This window comes from Anomaloglossus baeobatrachus, chromosome 1 (assembly GCF_048569485.1).
Source record: "Anomaloglossus baeobatrachus isolate aAnoBae1 chromosome 1, aAnoBae1.hap1, whole genome shotgun sequence".
Taxonomy (NCBI): domain Eukaryota; kingdom Metazoa; phylum Chordata; class Amphibia; order Anura; family Aromobatidae; genus Anomaloglossus; species Anomaloglossus baeobatrachus.
Window position 1 is genome coordinate 346,822,487 of NC_134353.1, and position 21,496 is coordinate 346,843,982.

The window sequence follows — 21,496 nt, forward strand, 5'->3', positions numbered from 1 at the left end:
AAATGCCTTTTTTAGGTCATACACATCAGCCTGGGGACTTATATATACTACTCTAGAATGCTGCTTATAAGGGCTTACTCTTGGTGGCCGCAGCTTATAAGGGGCAAAGCTGGTGGCAGGTTCCCTTTAACAAAAAATACTGAAAGATTTTAAGTAGACATCCACATGATATTCTTCTATATACCAGTAACTAAGAATGGACTGACCTTAGACCCCTTTATTACCCAGCGCGCCACCGCCATCAGGGCCGCTGGCCGAGCCGGGTAAAGTGCCTAGAAATGGCGCTAAGAAAAAATGCGGGCTGCGGTTTTTAGCGTGGGGGGTCCAGATTGCTTGGGCCTTACCATACTGAAATCCGAGCCTTCAGCTGCCTAGATAAATATACATCGAGAGCCCACGCATTTTTTTTTTTAATTATTTTTTTAAATAAAAAAAATTAATGGGCTTCCTGTATTTTGATTGCCAGCCAAGGTAAAGCCAGGCAGATGGGGGTGGCAGCCCATAGCCATCCACTTTATCTGCGCTGAAAATCAAAAATACCATGGAGCGCTACGCATTCTTTTAATTGTTTATTTTTACCCTACTATATGTGTATAGATGCTAGAATGTATGGGCTGGTTTCAGGTTACTCCAGCATCTAATCACAGACGCCCACTCTTTGACAGCGTCTGTGATTGTCTGTTATTTAACAGTAAAATAAAACAAGACAGAGAAAAAATATTTTGTTAGAAGTAAGATATAGGTGCTCAGCGATGTGGATGATGTCACCCACTTCATCCACAAAATCCGGGCAAAATCTCATGCCTGTGCAGAGAACTTACCGGTTCACACAGACGCACCTATGTTTTCAGCTCTGCCCGCAACAGGTCAGAGCAAAGTGCACATGCGCAAGCGTCCGATGTTTATTCACGTCAACAGGAGGCACAGATTTAGATGCCCATTGGACCAGACCGGATAATTTACATATATGGCGGGAGATTTTATAAAGGTATTTGTGGGGCTACAGGAGGGATCAGGGGGTAACGTGCACCTTCATGGAATACAGCACAGGCACTGCTTAAGGTGCTATTTTTTTTTTAGAAGGGCAAAATTTAATGACAGGCTCCCTTTAATTGGGACCAGTTACTAAGCAGACAAGTGATGAGAAGGCATGAAAAGTGCATGACCAGTGAAAGTGCAGTGTCAGCCTTCTAGTATACCCTAAAGCAACCCAGAGGATGGCAGATAGATAGATACCTGTTATTTCCCCCAAGAATAGAAACTGGTAAGTTGAAGCAGAGCCAATAGAGATCGGTGATTACAAGGTGCCCCGCCATCTCCAGGAGGCATCTTGTGTACGTCCACATTAAGAGTAAGGCCTAATTCCCACGTTAGTATTTTACATTAGTATTTGTAAGTCAAAATCAGAAGAGAGAAAAGACATAGTCAAAGGTTTCACACCTTTTCCTCGTGACTAAGGCCTAAGGCTACTGAACTGTGCTGTTCCCTAAGTTATATGGATTGTTTCCAGAAGCTGTTGAAGAACCATTCAAGTTGAGCCAAGCTGTTTTACTACTGTGCAAAGATTGTTCCTACTTGTTAATATTGCACAATGGGAAGTTTATTCAGATTATCTCCTGATTTATAACTTGTCTACACCCATAATAATGTTAGTAATGCAACGGATCCAATGTTTGCATACCGCCGGTCCTCATTTTCTGCCACCACAACCACATCTTAGAAAGCGGCTGCAGTTTTTGGCTTTTTCTTTTGCAGTGAGAGCCCATTACTTTTAAGCTATCAATTGTCAGTTAGTACATTATAAAGTAGGCGTTTTACTATCCACCTAATGGCACCTTCACAGCAAAATAAATTAATGACAGCACTGCAGTTAACATTTCGAAAGCTATAAAGCTGATGTCCAATTACCGGCTAAGATTTGTGATATTATTGCATAAAGATTCAACAAGGGGATAATAAGCGAGAGTATATCTCACAGGAATACGCTGCACTATTCATCAAAAGTGACTAACGAAAGGACATATTGCTTTATTAATGCATTCTTTTTTCTTTTATTTATTTCCCTTTCTGTTAAGGTGATTGCCTTTGTGATGATTAAGGAATTATATTCATCTATTGCAAATTCCAGAACAAAGTCTTCCACTTCTCCATTGACCTATATTGAGAGCCTTTAAGTCAGCTATTCACCAAAAGGTATGTAGGCAGTATATATCCTTGTTGTAATGTTATAGTTATGACAAATGATGTTTTTTTTTTAAACAAATACATTCAAGTATCTTATTCCCGTATGTCTTTTGTAAAATTCAAAGCGAACCTACATACCTATAGGTGAAGATTACTTGCTATATCTTTTCCTTAGATATTTAAAGTGTAACCATCGTTTTACATTTTACTCCTGAAATCAATTGTACACCTGAAAATAAGCAACTTTGTAACATACCGTATTTTTCGTTTTATAAGACACACCGGATTATAAGAGACAAATTTAGAGATAAAAAAAGGCAAAAAAATGGGGTCCATCTTATACTCTGGTGTTGTCTTACCGGAGGGGGTCGGCAGCGGTGGTGGAGTGGAGTCACAGGAGGCAGGGGCAGTGCTGGTGGGGGTCTGTCCTGGCAGCAGTGGGGTCTGTCCTGGCAGCGGAGGCTTCAGTGGCTGTGTGGAGCAGCTCTGTGCAGCAGGTGTCCCAGATGCTCTGTCGGTGGTCTTAGCTTCAAAAATATGTCGCCCAGAGCGGCGCTTGCGCAGATGGAGCTCTCAGCCAAGACCTCCATTTGAGCATGCGCTGACTCCGGGCGCCATCATTTGAACCCAGAGCATCTGGTTTACCCAGCGCACCGGCCTGCTCCATACAGCCACCGCAGCATGCACAGGCAGCCAGCCTGTCACCTGCCCGCATGGAGAGGCAGCCTACCCGCATGGAGAGGCAGCCTGCCCCCTGCCTGAACCGAGAGGCAGCCTACCTGCACCGAGAGGCAGCCTGCTCCCTGCCTGAACCGAGAGGCAGCCTGCCCGCATTGAGAGGCAGCCTGCCACCTGCCCGCACTGAGAGGCAGCCTGCCACCTGCCCGCACTGAGAGGCAGCCTGCTGCCTGCCCGCACCGAGAGGCAGCCTGCCACCTCCCTCAAAATTCTCAATTCATGGGTAATTGCTCGCCTGCACCCCGCTGATGCAATACACGCATCCGGGACTGGGTTATCTCCTCACCTACCTCTGATTGGCAGTGTGTGCCCCCATCCATACACCATGGGTAAGTGTCTGACATGAAATACTATGTAATTGATATTGAAGTTATATACCCTATGGTGTTTCTCCATGTATTTAAAATTTAGCACTGACATTTAATTCATGGTGATGTTCTGAGATACATGGAGTGGATGTGGGATGTTACCTGCTTGTTCTTTGGTGGGTGTGATATAATCTGACTTGCTACCTAATACTTTCAATTTATATGGAATCTGACTATTTCATCCTTTTTAGTTGTATGTACGGTTAAAATAAAATGTATTATCTATTTATGAACGAGCCTCCTGTACGTGTTTCTTTGCACGATGTATTTATTTGAATATTTGGAGTAGATTCTATATCACATCAATCTATATTGGGATTCTAATGTAATTATTAACTATGATGATTCTAAGAAATTATGTGTATCCCTTGTTGTCTATGACCTATTTGATAGTAATTTCTGTATTCAATTAAGTCAGATTCTTATATTACTGAGGTAGAAGGTTGGTGCTGATAAGATTCTGTGTAGATGTGGGGAAGGAAAGAGGAGCTAGAGGTGCCCTCCTCCTCCTTCCCCCTCCATAGAACTTTATGAGCAGCAACTGAGATTTACTATGTCATTAAAGGGAATCTGTCAGCAGGTTTTTGTTACTTCATCTGACAGTGACATGAAGTAGGCAAGGAGATATTGAATCCATCAATGTATCACTTAGATTTCTGACTGCAGCCATTCTGAAACAGGCTGTATTTTTAGCTTTAGTCATGTAGCTGAGCCCAGGTTTCTGTCCTGCCCATGCAAGATAGACCTAGCAATGTTTATGATTATTGAGTCTCAGCAAGAAAGGAAGGGCGATATTGCAGGAGAATGCTTTTAACCCCTTAACGTTAATCTGTCACCAGACATTTGCTACTCTAATTAAAAGGAGCATTATGTAGCTGCAGATATTCTGATTCCAGTGATGTATCACTCCCTGTGCTGCTTGGTGAAGTTTTGATAAAATCTCTGTTTTATTTGCTGCAGATCTATTAATTCTCTGAATGCTGAGCTCAGTAAAACGTATCCTACACCACTGATTGACGGCTTGTTGTGTACATTGTGTAGAAAGCTGCCAATCAGTGGTGTAGTTGAGGTTATACAGAACTCATGAATATGGCGGACTACATGGCAACAGGGATACTCGTCCCGTAGCTATAATTTCCTGTTAATATAAATATGATTTATCACAACTACAACAAGCAGTCTAAGTGACACATCAATGGAATAAGGGTCCCAACCCTACATTATGCCACTCTCAGATTAGTTGGCAAAATCCTGGTGTCAAATTCCCTTTAATGAAAAATAATGTACTTCTGTGGTGTGTACTTGCCACAGATTCCAGTATATGTATATGATAGTGATTGCGTCAATAGCGTCCTTGCCATTGACTTAATGGAATACCCGACCCATCCCCCACCCATATACAAATGTATTGCTTATAGGTTAAACATTATCCTAATTATATTGCTGCATCTGTAACAAGATGAACTATTAAATCAATATATTATTTAGCATGGTGTAAAAAAAAAACAAAAAACGGTGCCAGAAATGCTATCTTTTTGTTCATTTTGCCTTCTAAATAAATCAGATAAAATTGAGTACAAATTTGTATGTACCCCAAAATTATATTGGTATAAACCCTTATTGCGAAAACCAAGCTGTCCCATCTCCATCTCTCAAAATTTGCTGAACTAAGAAAGATAACCTGTGACTAGGTGAAGGAACCAGTTCATCCTCAGAAACAATGAAGGTACTCACCTATGTTCAGATCATCAGTATTCGCTCCATATACTCCAATGACATACTGACAGGTAATTTACATTGCGAGCAATGGGAACAGCGGTGATGATGTCTGTGGAATTAATGGCGCTATATGAGCGAGTGAAATAAATCAAAATGCATAAAATTGTCACTGGCAGAGAGTATTAAGGCCGCTTTACACGCTGCGATATCGTGACCGATATCGCTAGCGTGCGTACCCGCCCCCATCGGTTATGCGACAAGGGCAAATCGCTGCCCGTGGCGCATAACATCGCGCGGACCCGTCACACTACTTGCCTGCCTACTGACGTCGCTGTGACCGGCGAACCGCCTCCTTTCTAAGGGGGCGGTTCGTTCAGCGTCACAGCGACGTCACAGCAGCGTCACTGAACCGCCGCCCAATAGAAGCAGAGGGGCGGAGATGAGCGGGACGTAACATCCCGCCCACCTCCTTCCTTCCTCATTGCCGGCGGCCGCAGGTAAGGTGAGGTTCCTTGTTCCTGTGGTGTCACACATAGCGATGTGTGCTGCCGCAGGAGCGACGAACTACTTCGTACACCGATGAGCAGCGATAATTGAGAATGGACCCACATGTCACCGATGAGCGATTTTGAACGTTTTTGTGACGATTCAAAATCGCTCATAGGTGTCACACGCAAAGACATAAAGCGCTAAAGACGCTAAAGCGACCGGATGTGCGTCACAAATTCCGTGACCCCAACGAGATCACTCGGGCGATGTCGCAGCGTGTAAAGCCCGCTATAGACTCAATGAAAAAATTAAAGGGATAAGTCTTAATAAGAGGCAATACAAATCTACATTATTTGCGGATGATATTCTTATCACTATTTCGGACCCACTGAATTCTACCAGAAATTTAATAAAAACCTTAAAAAAAATTTCTATGGTCTCCTTATACAAAGTGAATGAAGCAAAGTCACAAATCTTAGGACTTTGTCTTGATGAAGAATTGCAGGAGATCATGCAAAAGGAATTCTCATTTAAATGGGAGAAAATACAAGTTTCGTATCTAGGTATCTATCTAACGAAACCTGTCAAGGATATTATTCAAACGAATATGACTAACCTATACAAAACAATTCAGCAAGATTTTTTGAAAATTAAAAAAACAGAGCTGTCTTGGATGGGGAAAATATTAGCTTTCAAAATGTTTATTTTACCCAAATTCTTATATATAATTAGGTCAATCCCTTTAATCATCCCAAAGAAAATGTTTCAAAAGTTTCAAAAAATTCTAACAGCCTTTGTTTGGAAAAACAACAAATCAAGAGTGGCAAAAAATATATTGGTGAAATATAAAAAGAGAGGAGGTTTATCCCAAATCTCTTTGCCTATTACCATACTAGTATATTCAAAATGAGCTAAAGATGGCTGCAGGAAAATGACAGATCTTCATGGTTGAAAATCGAAGAGTTCTTGACTAAAAACAAATCTCTACAAGCCTTAATTATCTCACATTTAATAGATAAAAAGAAACCTGTTCCCAAAAATGAATTATTCAAAACCACTATTCTATCATGGAAATACTTGTTAAACCTGCTTGATAAGATTCAGGATAAAACGTCTTCAAAATATATACCACTAGAAGTCTTGGAACTTATTGGACCAGGATTTAACTTGAGGGAGAGGAAAAAACAAGGAATTGGTAATCTTATTGGAATCAAAGAAGAGGATATTTTAGCCCCTTTTCAGACAATACAGTCTAAGTATAAAATCCCCAACTCAGAAATTATAAACTGGGAAAATAGTAATCACTATTTAGTAAAAGAGAAAATTACTTTTACACTCCCTATAGACATGACCAACCTCCTAAATAATCCCTCAAGTCATTTATTCTGGAAAACAAATATAATATATAATAAATATAATGAGGACATGGGAATTAACAAAGGCACAAACATAATAGCATGGGAAAATGAGCTCAATATTATACTTGCAAGGATCAGCTTCGGAAAGTGTAAAGCCTGCTTTACACCTTACGATTGTGCATACGATATCGTATGTGATCGTACCCGCCCCCATCGTATGTGCAGCATGTTCAATTTGCTGAACGTGTCGCACAAACAATTATTTCCCGTCACATGTACTTACCCTTCCATACGACCTCGATGTGGGCGGCGAACATCCACTTCCTGGAGTGGGAGGGACGTTTGGCGTCACAGAGATGTCACGCGGCAGCCGGCCAATAGAAGCGGAGGGGCGGAGATGAGCGGGACGTAAACATCCCGCCCACCTCCTTCCTTCCGCATTGCCGGTGGGAGCCGCGTGACGCAGGTAAGCTGCTATTCATCGTTCCCGGGGTGTCACACACTGCGATGTAGGCTACCTTGGGAACATTGAACAACGTAACGTTCAATTTCTAGGAATTGAACAACGTGCATGCGATGAACGTTTTAACATTCAATCGCAATCGCACGTAGCTGTCACGTGTTACAATATAACTTACGATGCCGGATGTGCGTCACTTACGACGTGACCCCGCTGACACATCGTAAGATATATTGTAGCGTGTAAGGCCCTCTTTAGAAATAACTTACTCAAATTTGAGACTCATTACAAGGTACTTTCAAGATGGTATCTTACTCCCTATAAATTAAACATAATAAACCCCAATTGTTCATGAGACTTTTGGAGAAATTGCGGCGAGATAGGTAATCTGTCGCACATATTTTGGTCCTGTAAAAAACTTGACCTTCTTTGGATTTAATTTTAAGACTTATTAAACTAAATATCAGTTTAACCCCTCAGTTAGTCCTTTTCTCAATAGGTTTGGATCAAGTCCCAGTCAAATTCAGACATATAATTTGCCACATCTTGTTAACAACCAAACTAGCCATCGCTTCAAAATGGAAACAAACTCAAGTGCCCTCTATATATGATATCATAGACAGAGTGTCCTTGCATAACACGTACGAATATAACTTCGCATTAAGAGGAAAACAAATAGGAAAATATAACACAAGATGGAAACCTTGGTCTGATATCTTCACGAGTCCATTGCAACTAAAAAACATCTAGAATGATTGTTCTCTTTTCCCAGGTAATTAAGCATGTGCAAAATGTTTAGTAAAACTTAGTAAATTGTTTTAAAATGTAATCATTATGTAAACTGTTCATTCCTTTCCCCTTACTGTCCTCCCCCCTTCCCCCCCCCCCCCAAAAAAAAAAAATCTTTCCAAGGTTTTCCCAATAAAATTAACTTTCCTAAACCTTCCTCCCCTCCTTAAATGTTGGTTCATAAACTTTGAAAATCAAATAAAAACACTTTATACACACAAAATGCATAAAATTCTGAATCCTTTCATCCTGTCTGAATTCTAAATTTAAAAAAAAAAGGTAAAATCATGGTGTGTGATATATTCAGTGCCTTATCGTTAGTTTTTTTTTTTCATGACAAAAGTCCCTTCCTGTTAAATATTTGCAGATTATTTTGTTCATTTTCAAATGTTCTGCTTCATATTTTTCGAAAACCGTCTGACGTCTGCCATGGGGAAATAAAAAGCTTAGCTGTACAGTAGTTGGTAGGAGAAGCAGCTGCCCACTGTCTCCTGCTGTGTCTGTAGAAATAGGCAGGAATTATACAAATCCCCATGGTTGCTCATGGCAAATGCAGTAATAATCTCAGTCCAGAACAAACATACAAAAGCAGAATTTCCCAGATGGTGAATAAAATTTGAATTTTATCGTCTCCATTAAAAAAAACAAAACTGGCAGAAAGAATCGCGGTGCGGCTCTGATCACTCCAAGTCACCAGACATCATCTCAGTTGTTAAAGATTACCCAGCAGTGTCTGAATCGCAGCTCACAAAAAGTGTTAATATAGGGACCCACTAATTTACAAGTGGGAAAACATTGCAAACTGCATATGGCTTGGAGATACCAACTACCAAATTCAACGCTAATCATGTCTAAAGCTATGTGTAACAAATTCAGTCAATATGGGGCTGTGAGCGTATTCAGAGAGGTCTGCGAAAGTTACATAAAAGAAATTGAGTCAAAATGGAACCTGGACCTCTTACCTTATTTAGAAACGGCTGCGAAAGCCACATATAAGTAATTCAGTCAAAATGGAACCTGGGCCTGTGAGCTTATTCAAAAAGGGCTGCGAAAGCCACGTATAAGAAATTCAATCATAATGGAACCTGGGCCTGTGAGCTTATTCAGAAAGGGCTGGGAAAGCCACGTATAAGAAATTCAGTCATAATGAAACCTGGGCCTGTGAGCTTATTCATAAAGGGCTGGGAAAGCCATGTATAAGAAATTCAATCATAATGGAACCTGGGCCTGTGAGCTTATTCAGAAAGGGCTGTGAAAGCCACGTATAAGAAATTCAGTCATAATGGAACCTGGGGCTGTGAGCTTATTCAGAAAGGGCTAAGCTACACATAACAAATTCAGTCATAATGGAAGCTGGGCCTGTGAGCTTATTCAGAAAGGGCTAAGCTACATATAACAAATTCAGTCATAATGGAAGCTGGGCCTGTGAGCTTATTCAGAAAGGGCTAAGCTACATATAACAAATTCAGTCATAATGGAAGCTGGGCCTGTGAGCTTATTCAGAAAGGGCTAAGCTACATATAACAAATTCAGTCATAATGGACCTGAGCCTGTGAGCTTATTCAGTAAGGGCTAAGCTACATATAACAAATTCAGTCAGAATGGACCTGGGCCTGTGAGCTTATTCAGTAAGGGCTAAGCTACATATAACAAATTCAGTCATAATGAACCTGGGCCTGTGAGCTTATTCAGTAAGGGCTAAGCTACATATAACAAATTCAGTCATAATGAACCTGGGCCTGTGAGCTTATTCAGAAAGGGCTAAGCTACATATAACAAATTCTGTCATAATGGACCTGGGCCTGTGAGCTTATTCAGTAAGGGCTAAGCTACATATAACAAATTCAATCATAATGAACCTGGGCCTGTGAGCTTATTCAGAAAGGGCTAAGCTACATATAACAAATTCAGTCATAATGGAAGCTGGGCCTGTGAGCTTATTCAGAAAGGGCTAAGCTACATATAACAAATTCAGTCATAATGGAAGCTGGGCCTGTGAGCTTATTCAGAAAGGGCTAAGTTACATATAACAAATTCAGTCATAATGGACCTGAGCCTGTGAGCTTATTCAGTAAGGGCTAAGCTACATATAACAAATTCAGTCATAATGGACCTGGGCCTGTGAGCTTATTCAGTAAGGGCTAAGCTACATATAACAAATTCAGTCATAATGGACCTGGGCCTGTGAGCTTATTCAGTAAGGGCTAAGCTACATATAACAAATTCAGTCATAATGAACCTGGGCCTGTGAGCTTATTCAGAAAGGGCTAAGCTACATATAACAAATTCAGTCATAATGGACCTGGGCCTGTGAGCTTATTCAGTAAGGGCTAAGCTACATATAACAAATTCAGTCATAATGGACCTGGGCCTGTTAGCTTATTCAGTAAGGGCTAAGCTACATATAACAAATTCAGTCATAATGGACCTGGGCCTGTGAGCTTATTCAGAAAGGGCTAAGCTACATATAACAAATTCAGTCATAATGGACCTGGGCCTGTGAGCTTATTCAGTAAGGGCTAAGCTACATATAACAAATTCAGTCATAATGGACCTGGGCCTGTGAGCTTATTCAGTAAGGGCTAAGCTACATATAACAAATTCAATCATAATGAACCTGGGCCTGTGAGCTTATTCAGTAAGGGCTAAGCTACATATAACAAATTCAGTCATAATGGACCTGGGCCTTTGAGCTTATTCAGAAAGGGCTAAGCTACATATAACAAATTCAGTCATAATGGACCTGGGCCTGTGAGCTTATTCAGAAAGGGCTGCGAAAACTACATATAACAAATTCTGTCAAAATGGAGTCAGGGCCTTTGCACTGTCTAGTACAGTCCTGTCTTACTACAAGGGGATAAACCATAGTGGGTGAATAGTATGCAGTCACACCTGGGTCCTGGAGCTTAGGGGGCCAAAGACCCTTTTGGTCTATATAAGAAGGCAAATATCATTAAATCCCTGTGATAGTTTTTAGATTTTCGTTGGGCTACAACAGTTTCAGGTTACATTACTGACAGGTGGAGGTTTAGTGGGAATAGCACACCACGCAGCACTGCCCTTCCTATTGAATGAAAGATACCAATGGATTCCATTTAAAGTAAATTGTGTTGTTGAATGTATCAGTCACACTGTTGTAGTATGTGGCCAAGTCCCAGTAAGGTAGATAATGGTATTGTCTTGTATTTTATGCTTGTATTATAAAGCAATGTGAATTTATGTATAGATCTATGTAGTAGTTAGACAGGTTTTATATTAATTACAAAGAGCTTAGAATGTATTTTATGATAAGAAATGTTGCCACCTAGTGGCTATATTAAGTAATGCAAATGCAGGACACAATGTAGTAAGGGTGTAGTTATGATTTTAGATACGATAGCTTTAACGGTAGTGAGGGGAAAGAGTATCAAAAGTGGCCATCTTGGGGTTAATTGGCAGAGTGGGTTTGAATAGGAATAGGAGAGGACGTGGGTCTAGGTGTGAGGCCTGGTCCCGGAACCTGAGGTCACCTCTAGAGGTCCAGAGCCTACGGCTCACCCCGGCAGGCTTGGTCAAGCCGTCTATTGGTGGAACGGACGAGGAATGGGAAGAGGATCAAGTAGACAGTCGCGGAGTACCATAGACAACGTCAGAACGGTGAGGAAAACTGCAGGTGGTGGTCTCTATACTCAGACTGATAGGCTTAGTTGAACAGAGAGTATTCCTCAGCCAGGATGAAAGGATATCCGTTATCATGTCTGTCATCAAGGTGTTAAGAGCAAGTAAAATGAGTTTGGTTAAGAAAACCCTGGTGTGGTTTCTTCAAAGCAGTAAATGGAGCCTCAGAAAAGCAAGTGAGTGCCAAGCACCCCACACAGAGTCATACCCACACACAGGGATCCCTAAGAACAGGAGCGCAGCAACCGAGCAGCCTTCCTACATTGTCATAAAAGCTTTGATGCTAATTTGATTCAAGCTTATGGGTCCGTTTACAAGAACGGACCAGTGGCTCTATGTTACCACTAATTGATAAACTTCTTTAAACTGTTAGAACAAAGAAAACGAGGCGCACTGAGTGATCTGCAATAGACCGTTCAGTGTGCATGGGCTCATATTGTTCTTAGCAATGCGAGTCCTGTTCACAAAGGATGATGCACCACCGAGAACGTTGATTTTTTTGTGCAAATGATCATTTCACCCAATGAATGAGCATTTTGCTCATTGATTAGGTGATTGGCAGTTGTTTACATGGCAATATAATCGTGAAACAAGCTTTTTTAACACTCGTTCACTATTAATATAGCCATTGGCTGATACTGTACATGCTGCCCATGGACTTGTCAGCACATATCAGCTGTCAGGTTCCCTTTCTTTAAAACAGTACTTGGCTTCAGAATAAAACACAGCGAGCAGGTCATAATCGTAAACAGGTTAGTCACAAAATGTGAAATGTAGCTTTGCCTCCTTTTCAAGATTGCAAAGCAGCTGGATGTTTCCACATAAACCTTTTACACTTCCCTGCAGTCTCCTTCTGCAGAAAAAAATCTTATATGAGTGCTGTAGAACACTAAGGAGACTTAAAGCTGTATTTTATACCCAAGAAAACTACAGCATATGTAGGCAAAAATGGCAGTAATCTACTTCATTTATTATGACCAGGTTGTAAAATCTTGAGTTTACTGTCTCAAGTACATCGTTTTGCTATCAAGTTTATTAAAGATTAGATAATACGTTCCATGTTCGCTTTATATTAGATGAGAGCCTCTGTTCTAATATTCTGAAACTAGATAAAGCTTCTGGTCTAGTATTTATAGAAAGGAGAACTAAAAGGAGCAGGGTATGACTATGGTGGACACAGGGGTTGCAGTAGCGCCCAGGCGCTGGGGCATTGAGGGTACTATTAACCATTCCGGCCATCTGCCATACTGTAAGACACAAGTCAAGAGTGAATGTGTGGACCGGGCTAAACTGAGCCCGCTCCATTCTCGGCAGATGATGGTTGTGTTATTCAGCCATCATCTGCCTCTAGCAGCAGCAAGTGGAGGTGAGCTCCACCCGCTGCTGTTTGCTTAAATACTCCTGTGAATCTCTGGCGTTTAAAGTGCAAGAACCTGGGGTGATAGGGAACCCTCCACCCTTGAGACACAATTGCAGGTTCTTGAAGGGTTGCAGTGCCAGTTAGGAGTCTGCTTAAGATCCCCATGGTTGCCATGACATTGCTCTATTGAAACTGTTACGGGTTGTCGGTGAGACTCTTGCGGCTGAGGCTAAGTCCTGTAGTGAGGATTCTGAGCATGTGCGAGCTTGCAAGCAGGCTTTTTGTTCTAAGTCCCCTTTTGCTCCTTCTGAGCATGCTCGCCATCGTTGATTGGTCGTGATCCGAGATCACATGACAATGACGTGTCATGCTGGCTGCTGATTGGCCCTGGCTAACATCAGTGATGACACGAGATCACATGACTATGACGTGTCGCCTCCTGATTGATCGCGGCTGACGTCATTGATGACGAACTCGCTGGTGATTGGTGGATTGAGCCAGGAGCGCCTCCATCTTGTGGGAGGTGCTTTGTCTATATAGGACCCTGCAGCGCGCTTCTCGGTGCTCAGACGTTCTTGGTTCATGCATGGGGTAGACGCCTCATGTGGGATGTCCAATATTACCCGCTTCCTTGCACTTTAGTGGATCGGGTTAGGCAGGGTCTCAGCATCTACTAGTTTACGCTAGTGCTCGCCTCCACCTTAGTGGAGTCGGGTTAGGCAGGGACATCGCACGCACCGCCCTCAGTGTCTCTGCTCCGTCTGTGCGGCTAGCATAGAGAGTTCACTGACTCCTTAGGTGTGGTTAGCACAAGGAGTTCAGGCAGGGGCTTCACTGAGCCTAGACAATATGGAAAGTACTGTCTGCACCTACACACTCCCTATACTCTGCTATCTCTAAGATGTGTATAGAGGTTAGCAATAAGGGATCTTCGTGACCTGTAACGGTTTTCCCATCTGCATTCACAGGGTATTTACATCCATACTCCTGTTACATTATTAGCTACCTTATCAGTGTGAAGTAACGCTGGTGTTGGTTAGTGGACTGCAGTTGGGCCAACCATCCGCTTTTGTTTTGTAGTTCCTGTAATTGGGCAGGCACTACATGTCCACCTACCATATTATTTGCAGTAACACACTTGCTACAATCTCATTCTACACATTTCTGTGAGGTAACACAGGTGTTAGTCTGTGGACCACGGTTGGGGTACCCATCCGATTACGTTTTTGTAGTTCCTGTAATTGGGCAGGAACTACAAGGTCCATCCTTATATTTCAGTTTGCATTTCTCCTTAAGGTTTCGCTGTGACCTAACAGTGAGCACCACTTTAGGTCCTAGTGCCACTGTGAAGCAACAGTGACAGTACTGCTGAGGTGGTACGGTACCCTTCCTTGCTGTCGCCAGCAGCAGATTATTCTGCACGGTGGGCCCTGACTGCTAGATAGATTACTATCCCCTATCAGTGGGCAGTCCTTTAACAGAAACCCAGTCTGATCTTCATAGGAGACCGTGACTTTTACTGTGTACTGTGTAATCAATCAAAAAGTGAAGTCAGAATTGCGTGGGTTTTTTTTTGCAGTTTCAATAAAATAATTTTCTTTTGGCTTTCCAGTACATTGTTGGGTAAAATAAATAGTGTAAATTAATACTGCATCTCTTCCCACAAAACACAAGCCCTCTCTCTCAACTCTGATCAATGCCCCTGTGATGTAATTGCTAGGGCCCAATCGTTGCCATGGTGACTTGAGATCACAACGACAGTCTAACGGTCACCAAGCTACGAAAAGCATCTGGGATCATGCCAGGAGCATGATCTCAGATGCTTCTGTCACTGCTACTGTGACAGATCTAATGAATTACACGGATTAGGACTGAATATGGAACCATATCAAAAGTATATAAGTGGACTACACCCTTAAACAAAATATTTATAACGAGAGCTAAAGGGGAGACGTAGTCCTGGTCATATCATGACCACAAAAATCAAAACAAGTCAAATACTAACTCCTTGCAAAAATATAAAAACTAGTCATCATATCACAGTATAATACTCCAAACAAATGAGAAATCTATAACCAAATCTTCAACACAGTGATCACTCACCCATGGTGGTTTAGAATGCCCAAGAAAAACATTTTTCTTGGGCATTCTAAACCACCATGGGTGATTGATCACTGTGTTGAAGATTTGGTTATAGATTTCTCATTTGTTTGGAGTATTATAGTATGTTTGGTGCTCCTAATTGGAAACCCTTTTCTAGTTGAGGGCTGCATTTTAATGTTAAATAAGATTATTTAGTGTACATACTGAAATCCATGATTTATATATGGGATATATATGGTCTTCTACCATTATGTCATCTATGTTAATCTACTGTATTATATCTAATGGGAGAACTTTGGTATCTGACTACTCCATTGTAGCCCAGGAGGACTACCAACAACTAGTAGGATATCATATTAACATCATTGGAGATACTTTTCTTTACGTACTAATTTTAAACATCTAGCATTGCGTGTTATATATATATATATATACGTTACAGAGCATCTATCGATGTCAGAGATCTTTACTGATATGATAATCATTTATCAATAGGACTTATTCCTCCAGTTTACTATATATCTAAGTGAGGGGGCTGTTGCTGGCACTGACCCCAAGATATCAGATTTAGTCTTCATTTGGGCTACAGTATGATAATCGTAGAATTATTTATATTGTAATCTAAGTATCCCAACTAATACAATTTATATGATTAGTGTTATGTCTGGCATCTTTGTGCTGATTTAGTGAACCTTGTACTTTTGGAGACTGGTGGTTGGATACACTATAAGGTAGATAGGAGCAGAGAGGGTGAGCTGCCGTGGAATGGGGGCACCACACACCTAGGATGCCTAAAGCCCCATTGTGAGGTAGGACTCAGAGAAGGGAAAGATATATCCCCTAAGTGTCCAATCTGCAGTAATCTATCAGCTATACTCACCTCAGACCCCTCTATACCACATTCTATTACCTTTCCAATAAGTGTGCACCTACACACTACATGCACATTGTGTTTTCGCCTGTATGGTTGGTTTAATTGGTTTTAATTAATTACTAATAAAATTTATCTTAATGGGTATAATTTGTTTAATGGTCCAACAGTCTACAGGTCACCCAGCTTCGGAAAGCATCTGGGATCATGCCAGGAGCATGATCCAGATGCTTCTGTCACTGCTGCTCTGACAAATTTAAATAATTACACAGATTAGGACAGAATATGGAACCATATCAAAAGTATATAAGTGGACTACACCCTTAACACTAGAACGCATACCCGGGGCCTCGCAGGCCTGCTAGGTTACTTGTTTTCTCTGGTTGATTTCTATAATTGCGCATTCTAGGGTTAAACTACATATTTATAACAAGAGAGCTAAAGGGGAGACGTAGTCCTGGTCATATCATGACCACAAAAATCAAAACAAGTCAAATACTAACTCCTTGCAAAAAATATAAAACTAGTCATCATATCATAGTATAATACTGCAAACAAATGAGAAATCTATAACCAAATCTTCAACACAGTGATCACTCACCCATGGTGGTTTAGAATGCCCAAGAAAAATGTTTTTCTTGGGCATTCTAAACCACCATGGGTGAGTGATCACTGTGTTGAAGATTTGGTTATAGATTCCTCATTTGTTTGGAGTATTATACTATGCTGGGAGCTCCTAATTGGAAACCCTTTTCTAGTTGAGGGCTGCATTTTAATGTTAAATAAGATTATTTAGTGTACACACTGAAATCCATGATTTATATATGGGATATATGCAGGGCCGTATTTACCATTAGGCACCCGTGGTCCGGTGCCTAGGGCGGCAGATTGTGAGGGGCGGCACCTTCTGGCAGCAAAAAAAAAAAAAAAAAAAAAAAAAATTTTTTTTTTTTTTTTTTTTACATTTTTTTTTTTTTTGTGGCCGCCGAGCACAGGAAGCTGATTGACCCCGGAACTGCCGGCGCCTGCACTTCCGGGGTCACAGGCGCGCGCCAATCAGCTCCTTCCTCTGTGCTGCGTCCACTGCTGTGTGGACGTCACATGCAGAGCTCACAGCAGGACGCCGTGGAGGACGTGATGGAAGCCGGTGTCAGAAGAGGATACTCACGTGAGCCAGGAAGATGGCGGCGGGCACTGGAGCAGGTAAGTGGATTCATAAGGAGCGTGGGAGTGTCTCTAATGCAGACCGGAGATCTGCGCATGCAGGGGGGGGGAGGCGGCAAAGGCAGATACTGGAGGGAGGCAGAGGCTGAGACTGGGGGGAGGCTGGAGGGAGGCAGAGGCTGAGACTGGGGGGAGGCTGGAGGGAGGCAGAGGCTGAGACTGGAGGGAGGCAGTGGCTGAGACTGGGGGGAGGCTGGAGGGAGGCAGAGGCTGAGACTGGAGAGAGGCAGAGGCTGAGACTGGGGGGAGGCTGGAGGGAGGCAGAGGCTGAGACTGGAGGGAGGCAGAGGCTGAGACTGTGGGGAGGCTGGAGGGAGGCAGAGGCTGAGACTGGGGGAGGCTGGATGGAGGCAGAGGCAGAGACTGGGGGGAGGCTGGAGGGAGGCAGAGACTGGGGGAGGCTGGAGGGAGGCAGAGGCAGAGACTGTGGGGAGGCTGGAGGGAGGCAGAGGCAGAGACTGGGGGGAGGCTGGAGGGAGGCAGAGACTGGGGGGAGGCTGGAGGGAGGCAGAGGCTGAGACTGGGGGGAGGCTGGAGGGAGGCAGAGGCTGAGACTGCGGGAGGCTGGAGGGAGGCAGAGGCTGAGACTGGGGGGAGACTGGAGGGAGGCAGAGGCAGAGACTGTGGGGAGGCTGGAGGGAGGCAGAGGCAGAGACTGGAGGGAGGCAGAGGCTGAGACTGGAGGGAGGCAGAGGCTGAGACTGGGGGGAGACTGGAGGGAGGCAGAGGCTGAGACTGTGGGGAGGCTGGAGGGAGGCAGAGGCTGAGACTGCGGGAGGCTGGAGGGAGGCAAAGGCAGAGACTGGGGGGAGGCTGGAGGGAGGCAGAGGCAGAGACTGGGGGGAGGCTGGAGGGAGGCAGAGGCTGAGACTGGGGGGAGGCTGGAGAGAGGCAGAGGCTGAGACTGGGGGGAGGCTGGAGGGAGGCAGAGGCTGAGACTGGGGGGAGGCTGGAGGGAGGCAGAGGCTGAGACTGGGGGGAGGCTGGAGGGAGGCAGAGGCAGAGACTGGAGGGAGGCAGAGGCTGAGACTGGGGGGAGACTGGAGGGAGGCAGAGGCTGAGACTGTGGGGAGGCTGGAGGGAGGCAGAGGCTGAGACTGCGGGAGGCTGGAGGGAGGCAGAGGCAGAGACTGGGGGGAGGCTGGAGGGAGGCAGAGGCAGAGACTGGGGGGAGGCTGGAGGGATGCAGAGGCTGAGACTGGGGGGAGGCTGGAGAGAGGCAGAGGCAGAGACTGGGGGGAGGCTGGAGGGAGGCAGAGGCAGAGACTGGGGGGAGGCTGGAGGGAGGCAGAGGCTGAGACTGGGGGGAGGCTGGAGAGAGGCAGAGGCTGAGACTGGGGGGAGGCTGGAGGGAGGCAGAGGCTGAGACTGTGGGGAGGCTGGAGGGAGGCAGAGGCTGAGACTGCGGGAGGCTGGAGGGAGGCAGAGGCTGAGACTGGGGGGAGGCTGGAGAGAGGCAGAGGCTGAGACTGGGGGGAGGCTGGAGGGAGGCAGAGGCTGAGACTGGGGGGAGGCTGGAGGGAGGCAGAGGCTGAGACTGGGGGGAGGCTGGAGGGAGGCAGAGGCTGAGACTGGGGGGAGGCTGGAGGGAGGCAGAGGCAGAGACTGGAGGGAGGCAGAGGCTGAGACTGGGGGGAGACTGGAGGGAGGCTGAGACTGTGGGGAGGCTGGAGGGAGGCAGAGGCTGAGACTGGGGGAGGCTGGAGGGAGGCAGAGGCAGAGACTGGGGGGAGGCTGGAGGGAGGCAGAGGCAGAGACTGGGGGGAGGCTGGAGGGAGGCAGAGGCAGAGACTGGGGGGAGGCTGGAGGGAGGCAGAGGCTGAGACTGGGGGGAGGCTGGAGAGAGGCAGAGGCTGAGACTGGGGGGAGGCTGGAGGGAGGCAGAGGAAGAGACTGGGGGGAGGCTGGAGGGAGGCAGAGGCAGAGACTGGGGGGAGGCTGGAGGGAGGCAGAGGCAGAGACTGGGGGGAGGCTGGAGGGAGGCAGAGGCTGAGACTGGGGGGAGGCTGGAGAGAGGCAGAGGCTGAGACTGGGGGGAGGCTGGAGGGAGGCAGAGGAAGAGACTGGGGGGAGGCTGGAGGGAGGCAGAGGCAGAGACTGGGGGGAGGCTGGAGGGAGGCAGAGACTGGGGGGAGGCTGGAGGGAGGCAGAGACTGGGGGGAGGCTGGAGGGAGGCAGAGGCTGAGACTGGGGGGAGGTTGGAGGGAGGCAGAGGCTGAGACTGGAGGGAGGCAGAGGCTGAGACTGTGGGGAGGCTGGAGGGAGGCAGAGGCTGAGACTGGGGGAGGCTGGAGGGAGGCTGAGGCTGAGACTGGAGGGACGCTGGGGCTGAGACTGGGGGGAGGCTGGAGGGAGGCAGAGGCAGAGACTGGAGGGAGGCTGGAGGGAGGCAGAGGCAGAGACTGGGGGGAGGCTGGAGGGAGGCTGAGGCTGAGACTGGAGGGAGGCTGAGGCTGAGACTGGAGGGGGCTGAGGCTGAGACTTGAGGGAGGCTGAGGCTGAGACTGGAGGGAGGCTGAGGCGGAGACTGGGGCAGGCTGAGGCTGGGGGGAGGCAAAGGCTGAGACTGGGGAAGAGAGGCTGATGCTGAGGGAAGATAGAGGCTGATGCTGGGGGAGAGAGGCTGATGTTGGGGGAGTGGGAGAGAGGGGCTAATGCTAGAGACAGAGGACAAGGGATGAGGGATAGTGCAATGACAAAATCGATTGGGTGGGGGGAGTGTAAGGACTCAGAATAAGAGGGGGCAGCATTGGGAGCTCATTGTGAAGAAGGGGCAGCATGTGTGGGATCAGTATGGAGTGGAGCAATGTAGGGGAGTCAATATCAAGAGTGAGGTAGTGTGTGTGGGGGGGGGTCTCAGCATAAGCGTTAGTGTGGTGGTCTTAGCATGAGTGGGGCAACATGAAGGTCTCATTATGGAAAAGAGGAAGGCAGCATTAGGAGCTCATGGAGAGGGACAGCATGCATGGGACATTGTGAGAAGGGGGCAGCATGCATGGGACACTGAGGAGGGGGCAGCATGCATGAGACATTGTGAGGAGGGGGCAGCATGCATGGGACATTGTGAGAAGGGGGCAGCATGCATGGGACACTGAGGAGGGGGCAGCATGCATGAGACATTGTGAGGAGGGAGCAGCATGCATGGGACATTGTGAGGAAGGAGCAGCATGCATGGGACATTGTGAGGAGGGAGCATCAAGCATGAGACATTGTGCGGAGGGAGCAGCATGCATGGGACATTGTGAGGAGGGAGCAGCATGCATGGGACATTGTGAGGCGGGAGCAGCATACATGAGACATTGTGAGGAGGGGGCAGCATGCATGAGACATTGTGAGGAGGGAGCAGCATTCATGGGACATTGTGAGGAGGGAGCAGCATGCATGGGACATTGTGAGGAGGGGCAGCATGCATGGGACATTGTGAGGAGGGAGCAGCATGCATGGGACATTGTGAAGAGGGGGCAGCATGCATGGGACATTGTGAGGAGAGAGAAGCATGCATGGGACATTGTGAGGAGGGGGCAGCATGCATGGGACATTGTGAGGAGGGGGCAGCATGCATGGGACATTGTGAGGAGGGGGCAGCATGCATGGGACATTGTGAGGAGGGGGCAGCATGCAAGGGACATTGTGAGGAGGGGGCAGCATGCAAGGGACATTGTGAGGAGGGAGCAGCATGCATGGGACATTGTGAGGAGGGGGCAGCATGCATGGGACATTGTGAGGAGGGGGCAGCATTCATGGGACATTGTGAGGAGGGGGCAGCATTCATGGGACATTGTGAGGAGGGGGCAGCATGCATGGGACATTGTGAGGAGGGGGCAGCAAGCATGGGACATTGTGAGGAGGGAGCAGCATGCATGGGACATTGTGACGAGGGAGCAGCATGCATGGGACATTGTGAAGAGGGGGCAGCATGCATGGGACATTGTGAGGAGGGAGCAGCATGCATGGGACATTGTGAGGAAGGAGCAGCATGCATGGGACATTGTGAGGAGGGAGCATCAAGCATGAGACATTGTGCGGAGGGAGCAGCATGCATGGGACATTGTGAGGAGGGAGCAGCATGCATGGGACATTGTGAGGCGGGAGCAGCATACATGAGACATTGTGAGGAGGGGGCAGCATGCATGAGACATTGTGAGGAGGGAGCAGCATTCATGGGACATTGTGAGG

The 21,496-nt window shown here is 45.8% G+C and overlaps 1 protein-coding gene across 3 annotated transcripts in view; it reads left to right on the top strand.

Moving 5' to 3' along the window:
- The window catches only part of TMEM150C (transmembrane protein 150C), a 235,808-nt gene that overhangs the window by 119,447 nt on the left and 94,865 nt on the right, over positions 1–21,496 (top strand). For all 3 annotated transcript variants that reach the window (XM_075352410.1, XM_075352414.1, XM_075352412.1), the window contains exon 2: positions 2,076–2,193. The gene's annotated coding sequence lies outside the window, so the exon portion shown is untranslated. The remainder of the gene's footprint in view (positions 1–2,075; positions 2,194–21,496) is intronic.